The sequence below is a fragment of the Chamaea fasciata genome, unplaced genomic scaffold, assembly GCF_029207755.1.
Source record: "Chamaea fasciata isolate MVZ Bird 193981 ecotype frontalis unplaced genomic scaffold, bChaFas1.0.hap1 SCAF_24, whole genome shotgun sequence".
Taxonomy (NCBI): domain Eukaryota; kingdom Metazoa; phylum Chordata; class Aves; order Passeriformes; family Sylviidae; genus Chamaea; species Chamaea fasciata.
Genome location: NW_027094109.1, coordinates 3366980 through 3390677, shown reverse-complemented (window position 1 = coordinate 3390677; position 23698 = coordinate 3366980). Strand labels below are relative to the sequence as shown.

At 53.2% G+C, this 23698-nt stretch overlaps 1 protein-coding gene across 7 annotated transcripts in view; it reads left to right on the top strand.

Annotated features, from left to right (window-relative positions):
* The first annotated feature begins 4837 nt into the window (after positions 1 to 4837).
* B3GAT1 (beta-1,3-glucuronyltransferase 1) overlaps positions 4838 to 23698 on the top strand; it is a 35921-nt gene continuing 17060 nt past the window's right edge. For all 7 annotated transcript variants that reach the window (XR_010723745.1, XM_066203506.1, XM_066203505.1 and 4 more), the window contains exon 1: positions 4838 to 5417. The gene's annotated coding sequence lies outside the window, so the exon portion shown is untranslated. The remainder of the gene's footprint in view (positions 5418 to 23698) is intronic.

The window sequence follows — 23698 nt, the reverse complement described above, 5'->3', positions numbered from 1 at the left end:
GCTGGACAAGGAGTCTGGGGGTTATTGAAGCACTCCTGCCAGCTCCCAGCAGTATGTTAAACCATTTCCTCTTGGATGCTCCCCTGAGTTCAGCTCACCTGCGGCGGGTCTTTAGCTCACGAAGAGTTTCTTCCAGGAGGTGAAGGAGCGCCGCTGTCCATGGGGAGCTCCACACAAAGCTCTCATCTGCCGCGCTCTGAGCTGATGCAGCCTCAGCCTCTCAGCAGGGCAGAGAAGAGGGGGCTGAGGTGTCTTTGCTGAAGGAAATCCCGGTGGAAAAACGCCAGGCTGCGGCTTAATTGAAGGGGAGAGCACCACCTGCTGATACAGCACCAGGGCTCCTCTGGTCTCCTCTGCCTCTGACCTGCTCCTGAGCCTGCTGTGCACGGGCTGTGCAGCGTCCTGAGGGCTGCAGCCACAGATCAGGGAGTACAAACCTCCTCCAGCCACCTCCAGAGCCTTGAAGGGCTGGACAGCTCCTCCCTGCTGCCGGGGAGGAAAGCGTCTCCCTGTCCTCCAGGAGGGAAGGAAAGCCTGTTGGTCTCTGGCCCTCGCGGAGTAATAGCCAGGACAGCAGGTGCTTGTGGGAGGATATTTTTGCCCAGTGTGCAAATGACAACTGAAGTTGTCACGGATCTGTTCCAGAGAGTGGGAGGGACAGGGGTGATGGAAAGGAGCACCATAAGCAGTGGGGTGGAGGGTTTGGTTGGACGGAGGGTGAACACAATTTGTTGGTTTGGTTTCTGGGTATGAGCAGCCACAGGCACTGTGGGAAGAAGGAGAATGGTGTTAGTTTGGCAAAGTGACCAGACTTTGGCATTTTTTTTCCTCCATAGCCTCTCCCAGAAGCTCTGGTCCCTCTCGCCTGCATGCCAAGGTGAGTGGGACCATCAAGTGACACAGACACACACACAGAGGCATTGCTCCATTGCTCTGGATGAAAATTACAGTGTGACACACCCAGAGCTGCTCTTGGTGATCAGAGCAGCAGAACAGCCACGCAAAGACAGTGCTCTGACATTTCCCAAGGTTGTCCCTTTGAACCTTGTGGGTTCAGCCCTGAACCAAGGTCAGGGGTGGGTCTGAGGAGCTCAGGCTGGCATTTCAGCACATGGCCCATCCCACTCCTCTCCCCGTCTCTGCAGGCACTCACATCTCCCTTCTGGCACCACAAGGTGATGATAACCTGGGGAAACTCTCTGAGGAGAGGTAATTCCCGTGTTCAGGCAGGAAAAGGAGGCAGTGCTGCTGGAGGTGTGAAGCTGTGGCTGGGGTAGCAGCAGGGGCTGCCAGCCAGGTTCGGTGCAAACGGGGACCTCTCCAGCTGCTCCCAGCCCCGTGTCTGTGCGTGCTCTGCAGGAACACAACCTGCCATTTCCTGAGGACTTGCCCTGGTGCTGTTCCCTTTGCCCCTCACAGCCTGGGCTAACGAGCTGTTTGTTCACCCGGGGAGAGGCACCGCTCGTGTTCGTGCCTGGCTCCGAGCAGGGATGCTCCCGGCACTGCCAGATGGCAAACACGGGGGAGAGGAGAGAAGGGAGCTGCAGCTCTGCTTCCTCACAGGAAAAAAAAAAAACCTGGAAGGAGCCTGCCTGCCCCGGCCCTGCTCCTGCCTGGCTGTGGAGTTGGGAAGGGCAAGACAGAGCAGGGTCAAGGGCTGAGCCCCGGGGTGGCTGGGGCAGGCACAGGGTGTGGGGCTTGGAGCGTCTCCTTCAGGTTTCCATGTGCCTCCAGCCCCCTGGTAACAAACCTTACATAAACCTCGCCGGAAGCACAGCATTAATATTTTAAAAAAATGACATTCAAGGTATTGGATCTATGCTGTATTCTCCAGCAGAGTGTCTCTGTGTTTGCGTGTGCGCGCTCACGCTCCGGGCTTTGTTTTCCTTTTATAGTGGATTGTTGTGTGTATGTATTTTACTCGGGGTGTTTTGTGCTATAATAAGAAGGGGGAGGGAGCAGGGAAATGCTGCTCTGTTTATACACACTGCTGTCAACAGCGATGCTGCCTCTTCCAGATTCACATGCTCTGTGAAGCTCCCTGGATCCAGGCAAAGAGCACGTTCCCCCTTTATGCCAGGATCCTGTGGGAGGGCTGGCTGAGCCTCTCCTCCCGTTCTCCCCTCTCCTGGAATTCGGCCCTGGGGAGTGTGGCTCAGCCCCATCCAGCGTGCAGACAAGCGGATATGTGAAGGTTCAAAGGGACAACCTTGGGAAATGTCAGGGCAGTGTCTTTGCATGGTTGTTCTGCTGCTCTGATCACCAAGAGCAGCTCTGGGTGCGTCACGCTGTAATTTTTGTCCACAGGGATGAAGCAATGCCTCCCTATGTCCCTCCTCAGCTTCCTTGACACTTTTCCCAATGCTTTCCACCTTTGTGAGTCTTCTGAGGCACTGGGGCAGGGCTCAGCCTGAAACGTTACCGCTCACCCATAATTTATATAAATCTCAGGTGTAGCACATCTCCCTCCCCTCCCCCCCTGAATTTTTATGAGTTTAGGTTTTGTGGCAGGAGCATTTTTATGCCTCTTCTCATTTTTTTTTTCCCCTGAAATATTCAAGGAATGTGCCCTTTTCTCATTCTGCTATGGGCCTCAAGGGACAGATCATTCCTATCCATCTCCAGCCTGCCATAACAGCCCGGGACACGCTGGAAAAGCACCGGGTCTGAATCCACCCTTTTGATATAAGTGGACATTATGCATTTTTAATAGGCATGGAGCTCAGTGAAACCCTTAGTACTAGCTGAGCTGGCACAAAATTCCCAGGCAAGGAGTCTTTGGAGCTGATCTCTCCCTAGGTACCTCGCAGAAAATGAGACCAAGGACAAGAAAAGGCCACGTTCCCTCTGATTGCAGGAGCTGCCGCGTTTTGCAGAGGAGGTGGCTGAGCAGGAGCTGCCTGGCTGTGCATGAAGGGCTCTGGGCTGGCAGTCCTTGCTCATCCTGTTCTTCCACACAGCAGGTGCAGCTTGCAGGGAGAGGCTGTTTAAAGCTCCTTCCTTCCAGCACCACCCTGGACAGTGTTTCAGCACGGCCTGGAGGCATCATCTCCCTACTTTGTCCAGCACAGGCTCTGCCAGGCTCAGCAAAGCTCATTTCCACCTGAGGCAGTAGTTGTGGAGTCCTCCAGCTCACTCCACTTCAGGAATATGGGAATCCCTGTCCCTCCGATTGTGCAGCTGGGATTTGTCAGTGGGCCTCGATGGCTGATCATTGGTGGGTGATGTTTGGATTTCCAAACTTCTCAGCAGGAATCTCTGCATCCCCTGGAGATGCACAAGTTGAAACCGGAGTCTGAATGCTGTGGGTTCAAAACCAAGAAGTCCAGTGAGAACGGTGGGAATCCCTGGTGAAGATCACTGAGGTTGCTCCACGCCATGGATCTCAGGTCCATGCGTACTCGAGCTTTCCCCAGTCACTGAAATGTTGTGGTTTTTTCACTTTGTTCTTCCTTTTTTGGTAAAGCATAAGTAAATCTGTCTATACCTACAGGTTTCCATGGCACTGTAACCTTACAGAGAGGGAACAGCAGGGGAGAATCTGTGGATCTGTGCATGTCCACTGTGGAACAGGAGGACAGGGTGGCGCTTGGAGAGGATTGATGTGGTTGGAAGCAGCTCAGGACAGGGGACAGGTGCCTCACCCCCAAGCTCAACAGTGACTTTTGGCTCAGGTTTAACTGCCCAGCCGTGGCATTTGGAGACACACTCACCAGCTGGGAGAGATGTGCTGCTGAGCATGAGTCAGCCCTGCTGGGTCAGCCACTAAAGGGCAGCATCGGGAGAGGAGACTTTTGCTCTTCCTGCCCCTTCAAGCCCTGCCTCCTGCAAGTGGTCCCTAAGGAGGAAGGGATCATCCCTATGGCTCTGTGCATGGATAGAGGCCACACCCGGGTCCTGTGTGCCTGCTGGGCTGGGTGCGGATGTCATTAGCTTAAGGACAGCCCATGCCACATCCAGAGCCTCCTTCCCATGGGAAATCATGCTCCTGCTGCCCTTTGTCCAGTGCCAGGACCCTTGGTCAGCCCCAGGAGGGACAGGGGGGTACTGGGTGTCTGGGTGGGGATGACTGAGTGGGCCATGGGAAGGCTGGTGCTAAAAGAATGGGAGTGGGGTGAGATGTAAGGAGTGCTGCCCACTGCTCCCAAAGCCCATCCCCATCCCATCCCATCCCCATCCCCATCCCATCCCATCCCCATCCCCATCCCCATCCCCATCCCCATCCCCATCCCCATCCCCATCCCCATCCCCATCCCCATCCCCATCCCTATCCCATCCCCATCCCATCCCCATCCCATCCCATCCCATCCCATCCCATCCCATCCCATCCCATCCCATCCCATCCCATCCCATCCCCATCCCCATCCCCCATCCCCATCCCCATCCCCATCCCCATCCCCATGCCCATGCCCATGCCCATCCCCATCCCCATCCCCATGCTCATGCCCATCCCCATCCCCATCCCCATCCCATCCCCATCCCATCCCCATCCCCATCCCCATGCCCATCCCCATCCCTATCCCATCCCCATCCCATCCCCATCCCCATCCCCATCCCCATCCCCATCCCCATCCCCATCCCCATCCCCATCCCCATCCCATCCCCATCCCCATCCCCATCCCCATCCCCATCCCCATCCCCATCCCATCCCCATCCCATCCCCATCCAGGGGCCGCTCCCCGAGCCCGCGGCCGCCAGCGCGGTGTGCGATGAGGGTGAGGGGGTGAGGAGAGCAGGAACCAATTCCTGCCGGGGCCATCTGGGAGCCTTCCCCGGCTTTCCCTGCTGGCTGTCGCAGGGAGCGGAGCCCCTGCCGGAGCGGGATAAATTGGTACAGACCATTAGCAGCGCAGGTCTCCTCTGGCAGGGAGAGGCTGTGGGCGCTGCTCTGGGTACAAAGCAGCCACGCTCTGGCTCCTTCCTCCTGCATCCCGCTGGCCTCCTCCTCCTCTTCCTCCTCCTCCTCCTCCTCCTCCTCCCCGCTCGCTCCCTCCCTCCCTCTCTCCCTCTCTTTCTTTCCCCGAACGCCACGCTGCAGAAGGCAGAGCTGCGAGCCGGAGCTGCACGGAGGCAAGGCAGGAGCGGGGAGCTCTCCGAGGATGTTCCTTTGCGAGTGAAACGCGGGCAGGGATGCGATGAAGCAGCGTCGTGGTTGCTGCCTGGATTAAGAAAGAAAACGTTAAAAAAAAAATTAAAAATAAAAAACCAAAACAAACCAACGAGACCACCACAAAGCAGGACGCAACAAACGAGGAGAAAAGGGAGGAGAGAAGGAGGCGGAGGTTGCTGGGGGAGCCCGCTCGGATGGGCGAAGAGCCGCTTTGAATCGTGCCTCTGTTCCCAGGGATTAAAGCATGAATGGGAGCAGCTTCCCGGCCACGATGGAGAGAGAAGGCGGCTCCGGCTGTGGGAATAAGGTAACTCTCGCCTCCCCTCGCTGCATGGCTGAGCCGAGCAGGACACAGCTCCTTTATGCACAGGGTGTGTGGATGCGTGGATGCAGCGGGCAGGGGATGGGAGGAAGCAGGAGACACTCCGAGCGGTTTTCCCTACCCCTCCCAGCGCATTCAAAGGACGCAGAGCGGGTCCCGGGGGCTGCAGAGCCGGAGATCACTTTGCCCCCCCTTTGCCTGAGGCCACCGAGCTGCTCTCCCTGAGGAGCGCTGCCTGGGCTCGGGGAGATGCGCCCGTGTCTCGCCCCCAGGAGCTGCCAGCATCGCCCTCCCAACCCTGCTCCTGCCCCGGGGCTCCCCTCGGGCTCTCGGGGACCACAGTGGCCCTGCACCCTCCCGAGCATCCGTGAGGAATCAGGGCAGGGAGGTGAGAGGCGACCCGGAGTTGCTTTTCTCTTCCCTTGGTCATCCTCTGCCTTTTCTTCGCACCAGGAAGGGATGGGGTTCAGGAGGAGGGGGAACTGAAATCGCTTTCATCCGTGCCAGCAGTGCTGAGAGCCAACTTTGAAGCTGCTGGAAGGGAAAAGCTTCCCAAGTGCTGGCTTTTGGGGGGGAACAGGAGATGGCTGAGCACGGCTTTGCCGTCTGAGGAGGGATCTCTGTTGTGGTATGGAGTGGGAGTGGGAGGGGATGGAAAACAGTGATTGTGAGGGAGAAAGTCGGTGCCGATCAATGAAGCTGCCCACAAATGATGCTTTCCTCTCCCTGCTGGGCCTCTCTCTGACTCAGTTCCTGGGTCTCTGACCGTGAAACTCCGAATTTCTCTCAGTCAGAGCACAAAGCACAACTTCAGACAGTGCTGGGAGGTGTCTTAGCCCAGATGTTTGGGCCAGCCCCGAGGAGAGGCCGATGTTCCCAGCTGTGGAGCCCCCACCCAGTCATTCCCAGCAAGCAGAGCTCTTCCCTGGCCATCCCTCCCTACCCTGGGCAGGATCTTGCTGCTGCAACATCCATTTGCTCCGTGCTGTCTGCCACATCGCCCTCCTCCCCCTGCCTTCAGGGGCTTCCTGATGGCTCTTGGCATGGGGTTAGGAAGCATTTGCTTTGGTTGCTGAAATAATGACTTGTCCCAGAAGTCCCCACTGGGGAGAGCATATCCTGAGCCCCCGAGTGCCAGCAGTGGCTGTAGGAGCCTGCAGGAACATCCAGGGAGTTTGTGGCCCAACGTGAGATGACTCTGGAGTCTCCTGCACTGGTCTGCACACTCTTGGGTTGTTGGTGTCCCTGAACATCCACCTCAGGGAGTGGATTCACCAAGATTTGGCTGGGAGGTTACAAGGGCTGGGATTTCTTGGCTTACCTGGCAGAGATGGGACTGAAAGGGTGTGGAAAGGAAAATGGAGGCACTGGGGAAAAGATGGGGAAAATATCTTATTTCTGTGTGAAACTCCAAACTCTGGTTTCTGTGCCAGCCTCGAGGAATGTAGAAGATGTTCTGGTGAAGGAATTCAATAATTAGGAAGAATATTTCTCCCAGGAGGGTTAATTCTGTGCTAGGCGCTTTGGAAATGGCCAAAGCCAGCAGGACACTGGGTGTTGCTATAATGGGAAGGAGGCTGATCAATAATTTTATTTTCCTGTTTGAATATTTATGGGTGTGGGGAAGGCAGAGGAAGAAACATGCAGGCAGTGATGTTGGCTCTGAGTACATTCCCATTCCAGCTGGGTTAGAAATCCCTTCCTGCACCCTTCCATAGGCATTCCTAGGGAAATGCTGTGGGATTCCCTGACAGCTTCAGGGGGAGCTGACTGACCCAGCAGGGTGCAGGACAGGGGACACAACCCTCATGTTTTGATTCTCTGGGACAGAAGAAATGGAGGGTCTCCAGAAGGGTCTCCCTCAGTGCAAGTGTCCACAAGAGGAGACAGGGAGAACTTTCCCACCTGGCTTCCCAAAGTTTCCTGACCCACTGGGGTGGCTCAGATTGGACAATGAACACAAAGTGCCCCAACCCTGGCAGGGGCTGTCACCCTGTCTGTGTCACAGCTGCCACCAGGGCCAGGCAGTCTGTGCCTCTGTCCTCATCAGGGCAGCGCCTCCAGAGCTCAGCCAAGCTCAGGATTTCCTCCTCCCTGCCTGGTTGTCCTGCATCTTTCTGGGGTTTCTCTGCAGTTATAGACCTGCTGAGGCAAGGGGAGCTGTGAGTGCCTCCAGGGCAGGTTGGGCTCAGCATCCTGAGCCCTGCTGCATCCTCCTGGCAGCCCTTGGGGAGATCTGGCCTAAGCTCACCAAGAAACCTTCCAGGACCCAAGTGTGAGCACAGGCTCTCCCCTTGGCCAAAGCTGGCTGCTCCCTGCCAAAATGGTGCTTTCTGAACCCAAAGCAGGGCACCTGCCCTTTCAGTCTCTTCCTGTTGCCACAGCAGAAGCCTTGGAAACGACAAGAACTGTCTTAAAAGGGACACCGGGGCAAATGTTGCATTTCATTTCTCAGTGGTTTTTGCAGACTCGCCTTTTGAGATGATTTTGCTCTCTCTTGCCCTTGTTCTATTTCTACTGGCTCAAAAAAAAAAAAAAAGAAAAGTTGTGCAAAAAAGCAATTTTTAATTACTCCAGCAAAACCCGGTGGCCAGATCTGAATCCAGAGGAGGACAGCATGTGGTTGTTTCTTGCATTTCTGTGCATTTTCTCTGGCAAGGATGAGCAGTGCCAGAGGCTGTCCGGATTCCAGGACTGCTTTTCAGCAAGATCCCTGACTCCTGGGGATGCAGCAAGCCCTGGTCAGCATCTCCCTCTGCGGCCATGCCCTCTGTGGCTTCCTCACCCTCCACTTCTCCTGCAGGCCTTCACTGGAAAAGTTAAGTGGGCTGCAGCTCTAAGTTGTGTTCATCTGGAGGAGCACTTGGTGTGGCTTCAACCCACCCCAAGGCAAAGCCCCGTCTGGAATCAATGTCCTCGGAACAATCCAGTGCCCACCCTGCAGCTTTGTGGGTCCTTTTCCTCTGTGACGTGTTGTCTGTTCATGCTCTGCCTGTGGAGGTCCTGAATCAGCCACCTGCCCGTGTTCTGGGGCTGTGGTGGCAGGAGGAGTGACCCCTGCCAAGCACCAGGGCTCCAGGGGGAGGAGGGACTCTCCCTTTTCCTCCTGCATTCCTTCACTTTCCATGTTTGGGTTGACATCAGGGCTGGGTTCACCTCCAGGAGCTGAGGAGGGATTTGCTGAGCAGAGGTGATGGGGTGGGGTCTGTAATTAATCTCCATCTCTTGGTGGAGGCACAGGGACCACCCCCAAGGGCTGTCGGTGACACAGTGTGCTGGTCACCACGGAATACATCCTCCTCCAGCTGCAATGGGTGCTCCACATCCCCAGGGAACGAGACAGTGGGCAAAGAATTCACAGATCCTGCTCTCTCAGTGCTCTGTCCCAAAAATTTAGCCAGTTCAGCCCTCCTCCTACCCTTATCCCTCTCCTTCTGTGGGTTTTTTTGGTTGTACCAAGTTCACACTTCCCAAAGGACGTTGTTCACAGGCTCAGAAAATTATTCCTGGGCAGGAAAACACCTCGGGGCACACTTCCACACCCATTTTTTCATCCTGGAAGTGAGTTCCTTCCCTCTGCTGAGTTCTGGGCAGTAAAACAGCTTGGAGCACACTTCCACACCTGTTTTTCCATCCTGGAAGTGAGTTCCTTTCTTCTGCTCGATCCTGGGAAGTAAAACATCTTGGAACACACTTCCACATCCGTTTTTTCCATCCTGGAAGTGAGTTCCTTCCCCTTGCTCAGTTCTGGGCAGTAAAACACCTCGGGCCACACTTCCACATCTGTTTTTCCATCCTGGAAGTGATTTCCTTCCCCCTGCCCAGCCTTGTGCAGTTGTTCTCACTCTGTCCCTGCCCTGCCCGGGTACCACGGAGCCTTGGAGCAATTTCCCAGCTGCAGTGGTGCCTCTGAAATCCCTGCAGCTCTGCTCTCCCTGTGAGCCACGGGCAGCACCGGGCGATATGCCTGGCTGTGACAGCAGAATAAATAGGAAATGCTCGAGATTCCCCCTCCTGCCTGGATCTGAGCTCTTTTCCTAAAGCCAGGACAAGAGCTAAGCCTCTCTGCAGGGATTTTTGTGCTGTTCTTGAAGAGCAGTGGAGAGGGAAGTGGAAGCTGTGGCTCGGAAGGAGAAGTCTGATTGCCCCAAACAGGTGGGGAACCCTTTGCTTTAGTGTTCTGGTGTTTGGGGTGTCGCCTCAGGTAGGTTCAGCCGTAAAGAAAAATAGGAATTTCCAGGGTGAAGCTCATCTGATCTAAAGGAATTCCCCTAAAATAGACCAAATAAACTCTCCCTGTTGCTTGCAAAAAGAATAAAGGCAGCCAGCTCTGCTGAGGGGACCTCCCTGCTCCTATGGAGACACACTTCACTCTCTGACAGGAAAAAGAGCCACGGGATTTGTCTCACTTGCCTTGCTGGACATCATTCCTGAATGCCCTGCGGGTTCTTCTGCAGATTTGGCACCTGAAAGGCAAAAAAATATTTTAAAAAAAGGCTAATCCAGGAGAAATACCCCCAGTCTGCCTCACCTTCCATTGAGCTGGAAAGAGCCCCAGAGCAGGGGGATGGATGCTGAGGCTCTGCTCTGGATTTCATGAATGGATGAATGTAGAGACGCAAGAGGGGATTTGGAGGGGATTTGGAAGCCTGCTCCAGGATTTGTCTGGCACACAGAGCATTTATAATACTTCCAGCATTATCATAACATAATCCAGCATGATTTGGGGCCCACTCGGGCTCCCAGTGAATCAAAAGCAGCATTCCTGTGGCCATCAGGGGGTCAGGGGTCTCACTTGGGATAAGTTGGAGATTGCACAGTCCAGACTCTTGTCCGGTGGCACCAAGCAAGGGTTGAGATGTTCCTGGGTGCTGCTTGAGGGTGTGTGGGTACCAATGTGACAGCAGGGTGGGTGCCTGGGTCACCTCCCCTTGGAGTTCTGGCTATGAAATTCCAACCCGGAGTTCTGGCTGAACTCCTTGGATTCCACCCTTTGCGTTTTTCCGTCTGCTCAGCGGCTCCTCCGGCTGAAGAAGAAATGTGTCCCGATGAGTTTCTCTTCACAGAGGTGGCTCAGGGAGAGCCAGGACTGTTCTCACTGGGAAATAAATGTCCTTGGGGGAGTGACACTGCCCTGGCCCCACAGCCTGGGTGACCTCTTATGGTTTTTACATCTAAATCCCAGAGACTGTGACACAGAAAATAAACCTGGAACTGTGCTGGGATCAGTGCACGCAAGTGAGATTTTCCCAGCTTCAGCTCATGTCAGCCTCATCCGCCCATTTAAAAAAAAAAAAAAAAAGAGGAAAACTAAAAAAGAAAGCCACCCTACAGTCGTGTGGTAGGATTTTGTCCCGTGGAATCCTTTCCCCAAGGCCTTCCTGGCCCAGCAGAAGCACATCGGAGTGCTGCAGCATTTCTGGGTGCTCCAGTGCAGGGTTTAGGGGTGTTTTTTTGTGTTTTGCTGTTTTAGGAGGGCTGTGGGTGCTCAGAGTGCAAGGAGACACACGTGGAGCTTGCATGTTCCATCCTGCTCCTGCTCTCCTCCCCAGGCTGTGCCACCAGCACAGGAGCAGCACCCCTGGGAAGATTTCCTGAGTGTGTGGATGAGGGAAATCATCCACGGTGTTTCACTGGGTGCAGGAGCCGTGGTCCAACCCAGAGCTGGGTTAAATCCTCACCACCACCTCTGGGTTCAGGCTGGAGGGAGGCAGGAGCTGGTTGGTGAAGCTGTGGCTGGATGTGTCCCTGGTGTGTGATCAAAGTCACTGCCCTGCCAGGCCCTGTCCTTGTGAGGAGCTCTCCCCAGCCCAGGGGAGGCTGGAGTTTGTGGAGTGTGCAGGAGAGGAGGGACCCTGAGCCGTGGCCATTAATGAGGGACACTGATGATGAGGGAGAGGCTGGCAGGGCTGCTCCTCCTGCCCCTCAAAGCCATAAATCCCCGGGGAGGGACCCAGGCCGGAGCAGACCCACTCTCCTCTCCCCGAGTTCAGGCTGGGAACGGAGCAGCTAAAACAGAAGGGGTTTTGTCAGGCTGGGTGCAGTACCTGGAGCCTGTTTTGGCTCGTGAATAACTTGATATTTCTCCTGAATAACAGATGCACGTGATGGTTGCTGAGAGGCAGAGCTGGGAGGGGGCTGGGTGTCGGGAGGAGGGAGGGAGGCTCAGGGAGTGAGGCAGCCCTGGGCTGAACTGGGAGCTGGCTGGGGGCTGGAAAACCGGCAGAGGTGATGTTTGGATGTAAATGTGCATGAGTGAGGCAAAGAAGGGGCCTGGCTGGTCTTTTTGTGTCTCCTGCAGTCAGCAGGAGTATATAATTGTGTATTTATATAAAAATATATTATATATTAGTGCAATACAGCACTGCTCAGCTTGGGCTCTGGGGCTGGGGAAGGGGAATATTTGTAAGGATGCCATTTCTCTGCCTCCAAGAGGGGCTTCCTGTGGCTGTGTCCGTGGCAGGAAAACCATCTTTAAATCACAGGTGCTGTGAATAAACCCCAGCAGAGTTTATGCTGCGGGTCAGCAACCCAGGGCAAGCCTGCCAGGGCATGTCTGGGACAGCCCAGAGGCTGTGGGGATTTTTTGGGAGGCACTGGCTGTGCTCAGAGCAGCAGGATGCTTCGAGCCTCTCTCTTCCTTGAGAGACAGCTTTCACCTGACTTTCTAGTGGCACGTTCTGCTTCTAATTTGGGAGAGAGAGAAGAATAATCTGGCACAAGCCTGCCACCTTTGAAAGGCTGCCAGCCAGTTTATGGCACTGTCTGCCTGCTCCCTGCAGCCTTGGAGATGCAGGAATTTTCCCTCCTGCCATCCCTGGCTCCCATGGAGGCTGCAGGGCTGCAGAGTTCCAGGAGAGGCTGCTCCGGCTTGTAGGGCCAGCCAGGGGTCTATTCAGGTGGGCTGTGCTCCACCTGGGTGAACAGCAGCTGTTTATGGAGATTGGAGCCACAGAAGTCACTGCTGATGAATAATTCTTCCAGTGTCTTTCTTATAATAGTGTCACATTCACCAGGCATGACTCGGACATATTCATCTTCCCAGGGAGTGCAGCTCCTGGAGTGACCTTCTGTGAGGCTTTGGAAGTGTTTCCTTCTGTTTGTCAGGTCGAGGAGCGTCGTTCCTGACGCGATTTTTAGCAGGGGATAAAAAATTTGCAAGTGCTAAAAAAGGGACTGATAGTGTTGTGGGTCTGATATTTCTGGGTCTGAGAAATTTCTCCTTGGGAAAAAGTGAGCAGCTGCTAGCAGGCTAAAATCTCTCAGGCCCAGAAATGTCAGGCCCACAGGGAGCGTTGAAAAGATGGATTGGAATCCGTGTGGGAAAGGACAGCTCTGTCAGAGACCGGGCAGCAGCGTGGTGAGAGCTCAGCTCACTCCTGGGTGGCTCACTTTGAAGCCTCATCTCCCTTGGAGTTAGTTATTTTAAGTTATTAAGTTATATTCCTCTGACTCCAAAATTCTCCCAAGTGCAAGCAGGCGGAGTTCAGAGAGGAGCACTGAGAAGGGGCCTGGCAGGCACAACGGGGAATAAAACCAGTTTATTAACCTCTGAGAGGGGGATCTGGCTGGATCCTGCAGGTGTAGATCCTGTCTCTGCCTCCAGCCTGGCAGGCTGGCCTCAGGAAAGAGGAAAAATGGCAATAAAAGGTGCCTTTCTATAAATAAAGCCCAAAGGAGGGGAGGAGGGGGAGCTGCCAATTGCTGCCCTTTGTGGAGGAGTAACTGGCGGTGGCAGTGAGAGGATGCAGAAATTCCTGTCAGGGAAATGCTGCACCCCATAAATCTGTGGCTGCTGAAGGTTTGGGGGGTTTTCCATCAGCAGGAACACGTGTGGAAGGGGAGCAGAGGGACCTGAGCTCTGTCCCTGCCACTGTCCCTTGGCTTTGGGGAGTTTGGCAGCTGTGAAGCCGCTGGTGGCAAAGGATTTGTTGTCACCCCACATGTGCACCTCCCTCCTTCCACCCCTTTGTCTTTTGAGAACGCTGCCAGCACCGTTTCTGCCTCACCCGGCAGCCCTTTTCGTCTCCGTCCAGAGGGCTCTGAAGGCAAGAGGCTCAGAGTGAATAACTCACCTGAGAGCCTGAGTTCTCCTGGTGCAGGGCAGGGTGGGAGCCCTGCAGTGCCGGGACAGAGCCCGTGGGGTGGCGAACAACCCACTCTTGGGGTGGGACCGGCACCTGCCCCCTCTGCTGCTCGTGCTCTGGGACATTTTCAGCTTGTAACGCTTGGGATGCTTCCCAAAGCTGAGCCGCAGCGGGTGGATATGGGAAAAGAGAGGATCAGGGAGTCCGGGGAATCCTGCTCCAAAGGCAGTCAGTCCATGTTGGGGGCAGAGGGAAGCAATGGCTTTGCTCTGTGCTGGGAACCAGCACACTCAGAGAGGCTGGGACAGAAAATCCTCTTTTTTGTCAGTATGACAGCAGCTGGAAGAAGCAGGAGTGCCCAGATGTCCTCAGTGATGTGCCACATCCCCTTTTCCACAGCCTGCATTTGGAATTTCCCAGGAAACCCCAGTCCCTCCTGCTGCAGGGTGGCCCCGTGCAGCACCTTCAGAGCCCATGCAGCTCTGCTTCCTCCCTCTCTGTCTCAACCATCTTTTCTGCTCTGGCTCATCAACTGAGTCAATGAGTTTAGTAACTCATGTTTTTAAAGATTAGTCATCTACAGGAATGACATTTGAGAGACTGACAGTTCCAATCAAATCACAAGGGCCGCTCTTGTGCTTGAAGATGGTTGTTTAATTAAAAAGAAGAAAGGTAAAATCAGCCTGACTAATTAGGTGTGGTACCTTGAGATGCAGCTGAGGAAAGGACAGATGTGGTCCAAGGAAAGAAGAAGTTGCCAGGCTGGTGGGGTGTGTGCTGGGCAGGCCTGAGGGGAGTGTGCTGGAGCTGTGTGGATGTTCCCTGAGCCCTGCTCCCTCCTTAGGGCTGATCTCTGCCAGGCAAGGCTGGTGACAGCCGTGATAATAACGCTGTGATTTGCCTGGTTGATTTGAGATGCACCATAATTACTGCGTGATTACAATATTCTTAGAGCAGCCCTTACAAACCCCTCCAGTTCCTCCGAGCTCCCCAAGGGCTCATGTGGCACCTCACCTTGCAAGTAAAAACCTTCAGGGGTGTCTGGGTGTCCCTCAGGCACGTCTGCAGCTCTGGCTGTGTCAGATGAGGGCTGTGTGCCCTCAGCCACCTGTAGATCAGAGTTCCCGGCTGCTGGGACACTCTCTGGACCACAGGGAGTATTTGGCAGCAGGATGGTGCTTGGCCAAGCAGGACGAGCTTTGCCAAGGGCTGAGGATGCTCCTGGGAAGGGCAGGGGCTGGGGAGTGGTGCTGGCAGGGGGGCAGCACTTGGGGATGCTTTTCTTCCTGTGACAACCTCGTGCTCACTGAGTTATGAGTTGTGAAACTGCCAGCTTCATTCTGTCTCCAGCTTCTGTTTTGATGCCTTTTTGGGACTAGCTAAAAACAGAGGGCAGACAGAATGAAGAGAATAAAAAGCAGTTCTATTTATTGAAGGGCCTTCAGGTACATTTAGGGCAGACAAAGCCACCCAGGGGCTGCACCCAAAATGGACAATGGGCACGGCTTTGCACACTTTGATCAGTTTGGTCCATTTGCACATTGGGGGTTCATCTTCCAATTCCAGCTCCAGCTAATGAAGTCATTGACCCCAAGTTTGCTGCCCCCAACTCACTTTTGTTTCCATCTCTGGGGGCTGAGGCAGTGAGGTGTCCTTGACTGCCAGGCCTGGAGAGGAATTGTTGTGTCTGCCCAAACTGGGGAAGCAGCAGCAGCTCCCACTGTGTGTGGAGTTTGGAGTTCTACACTAAAGAACTGCAGGATTACAGAGAGGTGAGAAATAGAAAAGCTAAAATTTTAAGTCGCCAATTTGGCTCCTCCATTTCTCATTCAGAAGATCTGGATGGGCTTGGACCTTAAGAGATTCTAAAATCAGGAGAAATGACCCTCTCCAGGCCATGGGATTGGTGAGAGCTGGGCTCTGCCAGCACCCCAGGTGTCACCTGTGTCACCGCTGTGCTCAGCCTCTGAGCTCCCTGAGCCTTGTGACTCCTGGCCAAAAGTGGGCAGCTGCTCCCATCTCACCTCGAGAGCAGGCTGAGGCGAGGTGAGCCAGAATAACTCAGCCACAGGGAAGCCAGAGCGAGAAGCAGGCTGGGGCTGGAAGCCGGACAAACCGGTGCATTCATCCTGTGCCTTTCCCTCCAGGAGCCAAATCCCATTTCCTCAGGCAGTGCTGGAATAGCTCCGGGTTTGTTGGATTGGCAGACGGGGTTTTGTGCTGCTAGAAAAGAAGGAATGCTTCCCTGCCAAATTCCTCTCACATGGAAGATGGGCCAGGTTATCCTGACGTGTCAAAGGTTCCCAGGCAGGCAGAAGTTCGTGTTCCCTGGGGAGAGAGCTGGTGACCAAGGGTGATGAGAGCACCTCAGGCAGCCCTGTGTGCTCCTTTCAGCGGGCCCAGCAGGGTCACAATTTGGGCAGGGACGGGAAATCCACCAGGGAGGCAATTTAAAAATGACCTTCCAAGCAGGGTGTGGAGGTTTGTGGCTGCACTAATGGACTGCAGGGCTGTGAGCACCAATTGATTGTGCTGCAAGCTGCTGAATTATAGCTTGGCATCTGCTTAATCATGCCAAATTCCACCCCCCCTGCTTCCCTTTCCACGCTACGGCATCAAAGAATCAACGTTAATTCCTCAGTCCCATTAGTGACTCCTGTTTGGGCACCCAGCACTGAGCAGGGATCAGGATTTGAGCCTCATCCCTTTAAAGGAGCCTTCTAATGGGGATGGGAGCAGGGAATTTTCTCTCCAGGCTGATGTAGTGGCTGATTCCTTGTCCAGCTGCGAAGTGGAGAGCTGGGAGTGCCATGCTGAGCTTTGCTGGAGCTGTCCTGAAAGGCCACGGGAGTGAAAACCTGCTGGAAATGCTCCTGTTGATGCCTTTTTTCAGGGATACCTAAAAACAGAGGGCAGACAGAGTGAAGAGAATAAAAAGCAGTTCTGTTTATTGAAAGGCCTTCAGGTACATTCAGGGCAGACAAAGCCCCCCAGGGGCTGCACCCAAAATGGACAATGGGCACGGCTTTGCACACTTTGATCAGTTTGGTCCATTTGCACATTGGGGGTTCATCTTCCAATTCCAGCTCCAGCTAATGAAGTCATTGACCCCAAGTTTGCTGCCCCCAACTGACTTTTGTTTCCATCTCTGGGGCCTGAGGCAGTGAGGTGTCCTTGACTGCCAGGCCTGGAGAGGAATTGTTGTGTCTGCCCAAACTGGGGAAGCAGCAGCTCCCACTGTGTGTGGAGTTTGGAGTTCTGCACTAAAGAACTGCAGGATTACAGAGAGATGAGAAATAGAAAAGCTCAAATCCTGAGGCATCACTGTGACTGGCACTTCTATCCCCTAAATCTCTTCCTGCAGTGCTGGGATGTGCTGTGGTGTTGCTGGGACAGGAGATCAAGGACTCAGGCTCAGGGTGCAGGAGTCACCCCGGGAGCCTTGGAACAAGGCACAAATTTCAACGTGAATTCACAGCCCAGACACTCCTCAGCTCAAATTCCCAATGTGGCTGCTCTGGGTGTTTCTGACAACCAAAGCAGCTCCTTGCAGGCTCGCCCAGCTCTGAGCAGCACCGTGGGGAGGAGCAGGGTGGAGATTCAGGGTGGGATTCATTGCCTGGAGCACTCTGCCTCCCCCAGGCAGGAGCAGTCTCACTCAGCTCCCGGGGCAAGGAACGCTCCTGGCTGCCTGTCTGGAGCATCCCCCAGACGGGACATTCCACAGTGTCCAGCAGCTCCAACAGCAGCTCCTGCAAAGCTGTTTCTACTTCACCTCTGTCTTCAGGGACTTGTGCCTGGAAACAGCTGCTGCTGTTTCCAAAAGTGATGGAGAATTTGGATGCCTTCATGGGTTTTTTTGAAAAAAAGAAACAAACCCACCTTTAAGATATTTGAAGTTTGCTATTGAAAAGAAAAGAATCATGTCTTTAAAAACTAAATCCCTTTTTAAGGTGTTTAGAGAGCCCAGTGGTGGCTTTCTGCAGTGGAACTTGCTCACAGCTCTGCAAGCTTCTTTCTCCCCTTCTCTTTTATACATTAGAATCAGGTTATTAATAACTCTTTTTAAATAGAGCAGGATTTATTTTCTTCCAGAGGTAGGGAAGGACTTTTTAATTAAAAGTGAGTGCTGATGGCTGTGGGGCTGCTGAGCTGCTGCCAGGGGATGCCAAAGGTGTGTCCCACCCTGGCACTGGGTGTGGGGGGAGAGCAGCCTCACTTCCAGGTGTGCAATTGAGAACTTTGGGGATTGGGAGATAAAATTGGGAATTTGGGGATTGTGGCTTGCTGTCTGAGGGTTGGATTTGTGAACTTTGCCAGGTGCCAGCGTGAGGGGAGGCAGCTCCCAGCGTGTCCCACCAGCCCAGGGCTCCGAGGTGCACCCACAGAATCCTCCAGCATTCACTCACACAGGGTATAAAAACCTGGGGCTTCTCTCAGCCATCACCAGCACAAGCTGTGGGGTGGTGGAGCTGATGGAATCCTTGCCCCAGCACCAGTCTGGCTCCTTTCATTGCTCTGCTGCATTGTGCTGGTTTGGCTTGTTAGGCTGCCTTGGGTAGAGGGAGAAAGGAAACTCCAGAGGAAGTTTTGACACATTGGGCTGGATGATTCAGCCTTGCACATCCTGGAAAAAAATCCAGTTTGCTGGCCTGCAGGTTGGAGAGGTGAGGCTTTTCCTCTGGAAAAGTGAGGTTTGGTCACTGTGACCTGCCACCTGTTCCCCTGAGGTGTCACGTGGGAGCTGGTGCCTTCAAACCCCTTGGACAAAGCGTATGCAAAGCCTATTATGGAGCTGTGGAACTGAGCCTGATCACGTTGAAATTGGGTCATCCTTTGTTAATGTCACTTTCTCAGATCCACGGGAGCCAGCGGTGCACAAAATATTCAGTGCAAGGCAGACCACAGAGGGGGAAACAGAGAGGCTGGGAATGTGTCTGATGCTGGCAGGGCTGATGGGGTCTGAACTGAGCAGAGGGGACAACTCGAGGTGTGTTGTGTCACCAGGTGAGGAGACTGGATGGAGAAACCCTGAAATGAGCGAATCGCTGGAGCATTTCCCCAGCAGTCACCAACAAGCAACCTTAATGAAAATCCACCAACTTTTTCCCAAAGAAAAACAACTCCCAGTTGCCTCTCTATTTTGGAAGTGGGCTGTAAGTCAAACAGCTTTTCATCTCGGGAGAGATGCTTTTCAAACACCACGTGTGAGATGCCGCCGTTCATCAGGGAGGGTTGGGTGCTGCTTCCCAATCCCAGACCTGAGTCAAGCCACAGCTTTCCTGGCTGGAGAGAGTGCTGCCCATCCTGGCAGAGCAGAGCAAGCCTCTGGAAGCAGAAAAGGTCCCTAAAAGTGCTGCTGTTCCCTGGTGAGGCTGTCCCAGCACCCAGGACCCACAGCAGCCTCACCACTGCTGCTGCCAAGGCTGCGACACGTCGTTTTGCTCCTGCTTTGCTCAGCACAAGAAGGTTGCAAAGCCCAGGTTCAGCCCTTTCCAAAAATCGCTTAATGAAAGGATTCCTGCCTTTTTCAGCCTTGGAAAAGATCCCTTTGGAGCAACAAGGAGAGGAAGTGCAGTGCCTGTAGTTAAGGAGAAATCTGGGCAGCACTTGGGCACTGTGGGGATGAGAGAAGTGTGAGAGCCTGCACAGGGAAACAAACACATTTAGGACAACAAATCCAATCTTTTCATTTAGGACAATAAATCCATCTTTTCATTTAGGACAATAAATCCAATCTTTTCAAGCTTTCCCAGGTGATGGGCCTTGCTGTTGAAACCTTGAGACTGTGTCACAGCACGAGAGCAGTGCCACCACATCTCCTGTCCTCATTCCACCACGGAGGGGGGATTAATCCGGAGAAGAGAAAGTTTCTGATGCTTGTTAAAATTTGGCTGAAACTCCGAAACTCGAGGGTTTACATGTTTTCTAAACTGGTGGGTGGTTCATTCTAATTCTGGATATGCAGTTTATTCACATACACAACTAATCCTTTCTCGAATCCTGTTAAGTTCTTGTTCTTCTCAGTATCCTGTGGCAATAAGTTCCAGCAGCTAATTGTGCTTGTGTTGAGCTCCCTTGATCCACTTTACTCATGCTTGCTTTAAAATTTAAGTGTTGTTCTGAGAAGCTTGGTCAATTTTTTTGTTTGTTTGTTTGCCCTGGGAGATAATCTGTGCTCTTGATCCCATTTGTGGCAACTGGGCTGAGGCTGGAAGGGAAGGGTGGGTTGGGTTTTGCCTCAGCTGCTGCAAGGTCAGGGAAATTTTGTGCCTCAGTTTCTGTGGCAGCCTGGAGAACACAAGGAATGGCTCTGCAGCCAAGGCCAGTGCAGTGGCTGTGGTTTGTAGGTGAAGCTGGAGAAAACATTGAGTGAAAAAAAACAGAAACTCCAGAAACTGAGCTTCCTTACCAGGCTTTTCCAGTATCTCTGAATTTCTGAGATCTGAAAAAAAAAAAATAAATAGATAAAAAGAAGAATGCATTATTTCTGTATTTCTGGCCACAGGAATTGTTTCAACTTTTAAAAGAAGGAAACAAATGCTGGGTGAAGAGATGATGCAAACCCTCACCCTCCTTTGCAGCACTGGCTCCAAAATCTGGATTTTCATGGATGAATCCGGGTCTCCTCTAGCTGGAAGGATTCTCCTGGAGACCTGAAACAATTCTGATCATTCTCCCCCACTTTGTTGACTTGCACTGCAAGGTTTGTGCTGCACAGATCAGCTCAGGGATGGCCATTCCCCCTCGCAGCAGCCTGGGAGGGCTGGCCTGAAAACCCTCTGTCCTTTTGTCCCCCGCATCGGGAGAATCTGAGCTTGAAAACACCATCCCTGATTAAATCCTCCAAGAAGCAGCAATTCTGTGTGCTCATTACTCAGTTCTGGCTATGTTCTGCTTAATAACTAAACACTAATTAGCTCCACAGTTTTGCTACTATACTTATAATAGCCCCCATTAAAGTTATGGGGTTTTTAGGCAGTAATGGCTTACAGAGTAATTAACGAGCAAGAGGCTTTTATTACTACCTTTATTTTTAGCCTGTGCTTTACAAGCCTGTTCTGCCAAACACCCAAAATCTTAGACAGCGGCTTGGAGTGCCCATCCCCTGCCAAGCAGTGTGGGAAGGAGCAGGGATGAGTGTGGAGCATCCAGAGCTCAGAACTGCTCCAGAATCCCAAAATTCCAGCTTGGTTTGGGCTGGAGGGAACTTAAATCTCTTCCAGTCCCACCACCTTCCATGGGCAGGGACACCTCCCACTATCCCAGGTTGGTCCCAACCCCATCCAAGCTGTCCCTTTGTCCTGACCCAGCCTTGTCCCCAGTGTCTGCTGTGCTGCCACCACCCTGTGCCTCAGTTTCCCCCTGCACTCACATCCCTGGGGCTGATTTCTGTGCCTGAGCTTGGGGGTGAATCCAGAAGGGGTTTTTGGGGTCACAGGGGTTGTGGGTTGAGGTGGGCAGAGCAGAGGGACCAACTCTGTCTTGTGCCACTCCAGCATCATTTTTCAGCAGACCCAGCTTGCAAAAGCAAAAGGAACTAAGTCTGTGTTTAGATTTTGGGAGGGAAAAGCTTTTGGAGAGAATATCCTGAAGTGTGAGTGTTTGTTTTCTTTGCAGAGCTTTTGTTGCAGGCTTTGGCAGCGTTTGTTTGTTATTTCCTGGCTTGTTTGGAGCACAACAAAGTGTTTGCTGTGTTTGTCTGGGGATTTTTTTGGGGGTATGTTTCTTTCACATCCAGACAGTGTTTTTACTCCGGTAAGATGTATAGGTACAAATTCAAATCAAGCCATTCTTTAGTCTAACATTTTCTAAATCACTTCTCTTCGGTGTGGGCAAAGCAAGGATTAATGACACTGGGGCTGAGCAGCCCCAGAGGAGGAATGAAGGTAAAACTGACTATAAAGGTTGCAGATCAAATCACTCGTTCCTATGGCAAGTGTCAGAGCTGCTGCCAATTAACTTGATTTAAAAAAAGAACCTTCAGTGTTTAATAATCCGGCATGTTACTAACACGTGGCTCCAGGATTTATTAAAGCTTTTTTATTAGATCAGTGCCCTTTCCATATTGTCATTCCTCGACACCATTGCCCTCTGCCGGAGGATGAGGATCTCTTTCATCTTGTGGCACCCAGTTCTTCCCCAAACCGTGCAAAACTCCTTTGTTTTAGGAATACTCTAACCCCAAAATCATTTACAGTTGAGCCAGTGATTTGTGACTTTCACCTCACTTCTCAAAAGTGGGGAAAAAAAAAAAAAAAGCAGGATACTTTCTGTAGTAGAAAATGGAGTTTGATTGTTTTAATTGTTGTTTAAATTTGTTCCTCCTCCTTCATTTCCCTGGGGAAGAGGAGATAGGAGAAGTTTAAAAGCGACAATCTGAACGAAGCAGGTTTTGTTTCGAACATTTTCAGTGGGAAAAGGAGAGTGCTGTCAGGATGGGGAAGGGGTAGAGTCAATGCCTTGAAGAGGAACATCATTCTCTCAGACCAATTTTTGTCTCATGCCACAAACGGCAACAAAAATCATCACCTGGCTTTGGAAACAAGGGAATTTGGGGGTTTAGGGCAAGCCCTCTGTCTCGGGCTGCAAAGCTGTGACTCCTCTCAGCAGCAGTGTAAAATCACAGGCTACCATGCAATTCACAGGAGGAAATGGATTTTACCCTTGGCAGCTATGCCCACGATCAGAGCAGGGAGTGTGGCTTTGTGACACTGAGAGCCCTCAGTGGCATCAGGGTTTTGAGAGGGAAGCTTGAAAAGCTCTGGATGGAGATTCCACAGTGCTCACAGCCACCCCAAAGGAATCCTCACCACGCCCTTCACCCAGGATCATCAATAAAAGCAAATCCCTTCAGGAGTTAGCAGTGAGGAAATGCTGCAGAGCAGAGCCCCCGGTGCTCCCTGGATGTTGCTGGGCAGCTCGGGGGGCAGAGTGTGGCCAGAACTGGGGTCAGGCTGTGGCTCCATGTCCCTGCCGGCCACCCACGGCCACCTGGGACACCCCCCTGGGCTCGTGTCCCTTTGGGGACACTCATGGCAGCCAGTGCATGAGTGGCATCTGCACCGATGGTGCACGGGGAGCTCAGCCAGCTCCGGGGGGACAGGAAGGGAGCCCGTGAACATTCCGTGTGCCTGGCAGCTCTCCCTGCTGGGCCACCAGTGGCCTGTGCTGGCCCTGGGCAGCTGGAGCTCCACAGGGACAGCCGAGTGACCAGGGAGCTGCTGGAGCAAATGGAAAGGAATCAATGCTGGGGACAGAGCAGAGCACAAATCACCAGAGCCTGTGCAGCCCAGGGCTGAGGGGCTGGAAAGCAGAGCAGCACCCCAGCACAGAGGGGCCCGTTTTCCATCATGGCAAGCTCAGCCTGGCTCCTGGATGAGGCTGAATTGAGCCTGGATCGGCAGGAGGCCGGGAAAAGGCAGCTCTAAGGTAGGGGCTGTGTCTGGAGGAAGCTGCCCATGGCAAACAGGGCATTTGGTGAGGCCAGCCCACTGTGGCAGCTTGCCAGGGGCTGTGAATGGGCTCCAAGTGGCTTTTCTAGCTGCTGTTTCCTCCCACTCCCTCTCCAGCAGCAGAATCCTCTCCTTGGTGCATTTCTGGGGAAGGCACCATACCGGGTAAGGTGTTCAGCCCTTCCAGCTGCCCCTTGGGGCCCTGGGCTGCAGGATGCTCAGGGAATGTGCTCCAGCTTTATCCGAGGATTCCAAAGATGCCAACACTCCTTGTCCTCTGTTCAGGCACAGTCAGCAACAGCAGGGACAGCGGGGACGAGGCCAGATGCTCTTTCCTCAGGGCACTGTGCTTTGGCAGATCGAGGCCAGCAGGAATTCTCTGCCTCCAAGAGCTGGACAGGGATGCAGCAGAAGGCTGATGCTTGCTGGAATAATTCCTCCTCTTCCTCCCTGGTTTATTTTGTCTGAATGAGGCTGCCTTCACCAATTCTGAAAACAAATGAGAGAGTTCTGACTGGGGAAGTGGCTGTTTGCTAGAGTTGGCTGGAAATTTTCCTACGAGTTTGGGTTTTGTACACACAGAAAAAAAAATGATTCACTGAAACTTTAGTTGAGGGACATTTACATGACACCTTTAAGGACAAAGCTCAACCTACGACCCCCTTCCCTCTTGTTTTCCCTGCTAAATGAATACCTTTGTGATTGAAGTGCTAATTTGGAAGAA